At 40.3% G+C, this 6,319-nt stretch overlaps 1 pseudogene across 1 annotated transcript; it reads right to left on the reverse strand.

Annotated features, from left to right (window-relative positions):
• Positions 1–2,703: 2,703 nt before the first annotated feature.
• Positions 2,704–5,739, reverse strand: LOC311147032 (tissue factor-like; annotated as a pseudogene). Its single transcript, XR_014615614.1, has 6 exons — positions 5,557–5,739; positions 4,384–4,498; positions 3,910–4,103; positions 3,510–3,691; positions 3,202–3,370; positions 2,704–2,946 (listed from the first exon to the last, which is right to left on the reverse strand). The product of XR_014615614.1 is annotated as a tissue factor-like (transcript).
• Between the last annotated feature and the right edge of the window lie 580 nt (positions 5,740–6,319).

The raw sequence follows: 6,319 nt of genomic DNA on the forward strand, positions 1-6,319 counted from the left end.
GTTTTGTAAGGTACTGTAGTTATTCTGAACCATACTGAATTAAGCTTTGATTATTTCGTAAAAGGGGATCGAGGACGTGGGAATTCTTGTTAACATAGGATATTTAAAATGCCATTACTATGAGCTGAACTAGAAATAAATACAGTGGCTTGCGAAAGTATTCACCCCCCTTGGCATTTTTCCTATATTGTTGCATAACGACCTAGAATGAAAAGAGTTTTTGGGGGTTTGTATCATTTGATTTACACAACATGCCTACCACTTTGAAGATGAAAAATATTTTTTGGGGTGAAACAAACAAGAAATAAGACAAAAAACCAGAACTTGAGCGTGCATAACTATTCCCCCTCCAAAGTCAATACTTTGTAGAGCCACCAAGTCTCTTGGGGTATGTCTCTATAAGCTTGGCACCTCTAGCCACTGGGATTTTTGCCCATTCTTCAAGGCAAAACTGCTCCAGCTCCATCAAGTTGGATGGGTTCTGCTGGTGTACAGCAATATTTAAGTCATACCACAAATTCGCAATTGGATTGAGGTCTGGGCTTTGACTAAGCCATTCCAAGACATTTAAATGTTTCCCCTTTAAACCACTCAAGTGTTGCTTTAGCAGTATGCTTAGGGTCATTGTCCTGCTGGAAGGTGAACCTCTGTCCCAGTCTCAAATCTCTGGAAGACTGAAACAGGTTTCCCTCAAGAATTTCCCTGTATTTAGCACCATCCATCATTCCTTCAAGTCTGACCAGTTTCCCAGTCTCTGCCGATGAAAAACATCCCCACAGCATGATGCTGCCACCACCATGCTTCACTGTGGGGATGGTGTTCTCTGGGTGATGAGGTGTTGGGTTTGCGCCAGACATAGCGTTTTCCTTGATGGCCAAAAAGCCTTCTTCCATAGGTTTGGGGAGTCTCCCACATGCCTTTTGGCGAACACCAAACGTGTTTGCTCATGTTTTTCTTTAAGCAATGGCTTTTTTTCTGGCCACTCTTCCGTAAAGCCCAGCTCTGTGGAGTGTACGGCTTAAAGTAGTCCTATGGACAGATACTCCAATCTCCGCTGTGGATCTTTGCAGCTCCTTCAGGGTTATCTTTGGTCTCTTTGTTGCCTTTCTGATTAATGCCCTCCTTGCCTGGTCCGTGAGTTTTGGTGGGCGGCCCTCTCTTGGCAGGTTTGTTGTGGTGCCATATTCTTTCAATTTTTTAATAATGGATTTAATGGTGCTCCGTGGGATGTTCAAAGTTTCGGATACCTTTTTTTATAACCCAACCCTGATCTGTACTTCTCCACAACTTTATCCCTGACCTGTTTGCAGAGCTCCTTGGTCTTCATGATGCCGCTTGCTTGGTGGTGCCCCTCTGGGGCCTTTCAGAACAGGTGTATATATACTGAGATCATGTGACACTTAGATTGCACACAGGTGGACTTTATTTAACTAATTATGTGACTTCTGAAGGTAATTGGTTGCACCAGCTTCATAGCAAAGAGGGTGAATACATACGCATGCACCACTTTTCTGCTATTTATTTTGTAGAATTTTTTGAAACAAGTTATTTTTTTCATTTTACTTCACCAATTTGGACTATTTTGTGCATGTCCATTACATAAAATCCAAATAAAAATCCATTTAAATTACAGGTTGTAATGCAACAAAATAGAAAAACGCCAAGGGGGATGAATGCTTTTGCAAGGCACTGTATATTTCATTGATATAACAATTTCAAGACCCTTGGTCTTCTGTTCTGCAGACTACTCATTGTGTTGTTCTCTTTCAGTTAGATATCAGAGCATAGTTTGTGCATCCCAATACTCTAAAGTGGCTTCCTCTTCCTATCTCCTTTCATTCATCCACGGATGTTGTCACTTATCCTGTCTTTTCAGATTAGTGCAGATGCATGTTACCCCAACACAGTGCAAGACAAATATAGGGTAACTAGGAATAGGTTACAGTGACATTTAAGGTCACTTTTTTATTATTATTATTGAGCTGCATCCATGACTTGGACCTTCTCCAGGGCATGTCTCGGAGGTCTCTGGCACCATGTTGCCAATGTGACTGTGGTGTCACCCCTCTGTCTGGGTATTCCTATGGTTCTCTGGGTCATAAGCTGATAAGCAGGCATTGAGCTACAATCAATCACTCTGAAAAGGCTTTCCTCTTGTCTCATCAGTTTCAAACATAATACAAAGATTACATTAGATGGCGCTGTAAATCAAATTTCCTTCACAGGGATATTGTTAGACAATAGACATGAGAATTGACTCGTATCAATCCATTTTAATTGTAAAAAAGTACCACAATGCACAACAGTGATCACAAGTAATAATTTTCCTGCTGTAACCTTCCATCTCATCCAAAAGTACCAAATCCATGTTCCAGCAGCACAGAATAAGGACGAATCCAATTCAACATGAACTACACATCAACATATTAGACATACAAAATAAATATTTAACATACAAAACATTGATTGAAATAAATAAAAATGGCCAAGTAATTAAATGTTTATTTCTACATAGTGGCAAAAATATGTATTTCTCAAGAATTCATCTAATTTACTAGTTCAACATTAGTATAAAACAAATAAGTAGTGTAAAAAATGATCTCCCCATTTAAAAGAACCAACTAATAATGAGATTTAAAAAGGCAACACGACCACAGACCTTTTGCATTTCCAGTGTTAGATACCTTTGTGCTAAATGATTGGGAGCACAGCTCCCTCCCTCTGAAAGGGTTGATTTAGTCAAGTACCATTATTTATAAGACACACGCACACACATATACATACACACCTTTACACTGGACTAAACTGCAGGTTCTCCTTGTCCACTGTTTTTTTTGTTTTTGTTGCAGGAGCAGCATTTGCAGCACACCACGGTTAGAGTGATGAGGATGATGAACATAGCCAGCATGATGCCGATGGCACCTGCGATCACACCAAAGTGGAATTCTGAGAGGAGAGAAGAGAGAACGAATACATAATTGAATTGATGATAATTTAATTGATGTTCTTGAAATTGCTACACATTGTAGTCTACAGTAAAAAGGGCTATTGCCCAAATTACAGTTTATCTTTATAGATTGGTTGTAGTTACTCCATCCACTACACATTTAACTGAATATACTGAATTTCCCCCTACTTCAATTCCTTCTACCCCATCTCAACCCCAACACACCATGTACTTTGCATTGTGGGGTCACATACCCTCAAAGATGGACTTGCTCTCTCTGGGTGAGCACTGTGGCTTGCTCCAATCTCCCAGTCTCTTCTCCACAGAGCGAGAGGGGATATAGGCTGCCACCATGAAGCAGTAGCTCTCTCCTTTATCCAGGTTGGTCAGCTCTACATCTCTCAGGTCTGACATTGTCTCTTTCTGTGGACAGAGGTTTAGAGTTAGATACAGTATTATCTCAAGTCGCACACTGTTTGTGTTGTGTCATTAGTGGGAATCAACAGGTAGAGTCTCATAAGCAATGCATTTACAATCTATTGACTATGACTGTTCAACTCACCTTTCCTGTGCTCCCGGCTTTGTTGTATACGACACTGTACTTCAGTTCATTCTTAAAGATGTCTCTGATAGTCAACAGCTGGTCATCCCTGTAGAGGGGAGTGAGAGGGTCCTGGATGTGTAGTGTCATCTTGGTCTTGTCTTCACTCTGCTTGATGTTGAAACTGGGTGCTCCTATTTGCGCTAAAAGTAGAACGAGACAAGTTAGGCACCACAGACAGAATTTATTTTGGGAATTTATAGTGAAATCAACCTTTTTAATATTACAAATTAATGCTATAACAGTATTATTATACAATGCAATAACAAGGTGCTTAATGACCCAGGTTGTTACTGTGTGAGTATAAATACAATAATAATTTATTTACTACTGTAATAATAATGTAGCTAATAACACTCACTGTCTTTGTAGGGGCAGAACCTCTCGGCCCGGGTGTAGGGGAACTCTACAAGGTCAGAGTTCACGCCAGGCAGGGGTTCTGATAGGACGTCGGCAGAGTAGGTCTCCTCCAGGTTCCGCAGCTCGTTGGTGAGGTCACACTCTGTCCCCGAGCTCCGTATGCAGTATGGGTTCCTCTGTCTGTCCTTGCCGACCCTGAACACACAACAAAGCAGTCCCACATCAGACAGTCTTTGAACTGTGCTTGCCCTGTCATACACTGCAAATGAATGTGAAGTTGTAGTGTGTAGTCATGTGTTAGGTACGGTTTGTACACTCAGTTTTAAGTTAATTCTGCTGACATGAAGGAAGGTATTCATCAATAAAAGTGTTCAATTTGTGCTTGTGCGGACAGGACTTTTGTTTTCAACGATGGTGTAATGAAGAACAGAGCAGTGCAGACTGAGACTGCAGAGACATGATGTAGGCTACTTACTCAGAAAATTCAACGGTGTATGTGTAGTTGGTAGGTTCAGGGCCCCATGTTAGAATAGTCTTGAAGTTATTGGACACCCATTTAACATTCTGCGCCTCAGGGAAATAATCCTCACCTGTTAACCCAGGAGAAACACGGCATGATTAGTTATTTAGTTTAGTTTAGTAAAATGTATTTGCACCAAAGAAAACAAGTGATAGACAATAACACAGATAAAAACAAACCAACAAAACAAAACTGTGTGCAGGTGTGGTTAGAAGCCCAAGGGCTTATATGGAATCCACACCACAACAAAACAATATACAGTCGTGGTCAAAAGTTTTGAGAATGACACAAGTATTGGTCTTCACAAAGTTCGCTGCTTCAGTGTTATGAGATATTTTTGTCAGATGTTACTATGGTATACTGAAGTATAATTACAAGCATTCCATAAGTGTCAAAGGCTTTTTATTGACAATTACATTAAGTTTATGCAAAGAGTCAATATTTGCAGTGTTGACCCTTCTTTTTCAAGACCTCTGCAATCCACCCTTGCATGCTGTCAATTAACTTCTGGGCCACATCCTGACTGATGGCAGCCCATTCTTGCATAATTAATGCTTGGAGTTTGTCAGAATTTGTGGGTTTTTGTTTGTCCTCCCGCCTCTTGAGGATCGACCACAAGTTCTCAATGGGATTAAGGTCTGGGGAGTTTCCTGGCCATGGGCCCAAAATGTCGATGTTTTGTTCACCGAGCCACTTAGTTATCACTTTTGCCTTATGGCAAGGTGCTCCATCATGATGGAAAAGGCATTGGTCGTCACCAAATTGTTCTTGGATGGTTGGGAGAAGTTGCTCTCGGAGGATGTGTTGGTACCATTATTTATTCATGGCTGTGTTCTTATGCAAAATGATGAGTGAGCCCACTCCCTTGGCTGAGAAGCAACCCCACACATGAATGGTCTCAGGATGCTTTACTGTTGGCATGGCAATCCCACTGAGCATCAGCACTAAGTAATTGTGCATATTATATAATGTGGAGTGCAAAAACTGTGCCAAGGGATTAAACAGAAAGGTTTATGTAGAATCAGCTGAAACTGTTTATCCCTGCCTATTTAGCCAGCCTTGGGTAAAAAAAAAGTTGGCTATATGTTTTTGAGATGCAACTCATAAAAAGCCGTATGTAAAACTTACCAGATGCTCCAATCGTGAATAGTACCGATAAGAGTAAAACTCCAAAGTGAACAGAAGTCCTTACATCCATCACAATCCAAAATGTTACAGTAAGTAGCCTCTTACAAGTGAACGCTGATTGTCCTCCCTTGATCCAGTGTAGATAGTATTCGTCTAAAAATAACACTTCAAAGTGTATCGGATAACTGCACACAGAGCTGCTGTTGCCTCGCTTTTAAAGCCTATCCATTGAAGTTGCGAACGGTCGGAATTTTAGTTATGACTCATTCAACAATAGCTCCACCTCCCTTACAACTCTCCTCGAGCATGGGGTTTTGTCCAATGGTTTATACACATCATTGGTTTTGTCACTGGTTGAGCATGCTGCCCATACAATCTGTCAAAGCATTTATTGTCCAAATATGGTCATCCGGATAGTAAAACTTTACCTGTAGCTTGCCATATAATGTAGCAGCGGCATGAATGGAGAGGCAGACATGAAGCTCATGGACATTTTAGAAATTTGAGTCAATGTAAGATTTGTTAGAGTCCTCTTTTGAAACTGTCATTTGTGTTCTTGAAATAACTAGAATGATGAGTTGAAATGTAATAGTACATTGTGTTATAACTATAAATAACTATTATACATTATTTTGTTTAAGTACTTGCAAAATGGTTTGTGATAAAGTGTGATGAAGAAAAGTATGATAAAGGGGATATAATCTAATTATTTCTGAGCATACAGTGAACCGAAAGCAATTTGTTGGTTCTGAAATGTTTTGGG

The sequence above is a fragment of the Coregonus lavaretus genome, assembly GCF_964263955.1.
Source record: "Coregonus lavaretus genome assembly, chromosome: 19".
Taxonomy (NCBI): Eukaryota; Metazoa; Chordata; class Actinopteri; order Salmoniformes; family Salmonidae; genus Coregonus; species Coregonus lavaretus.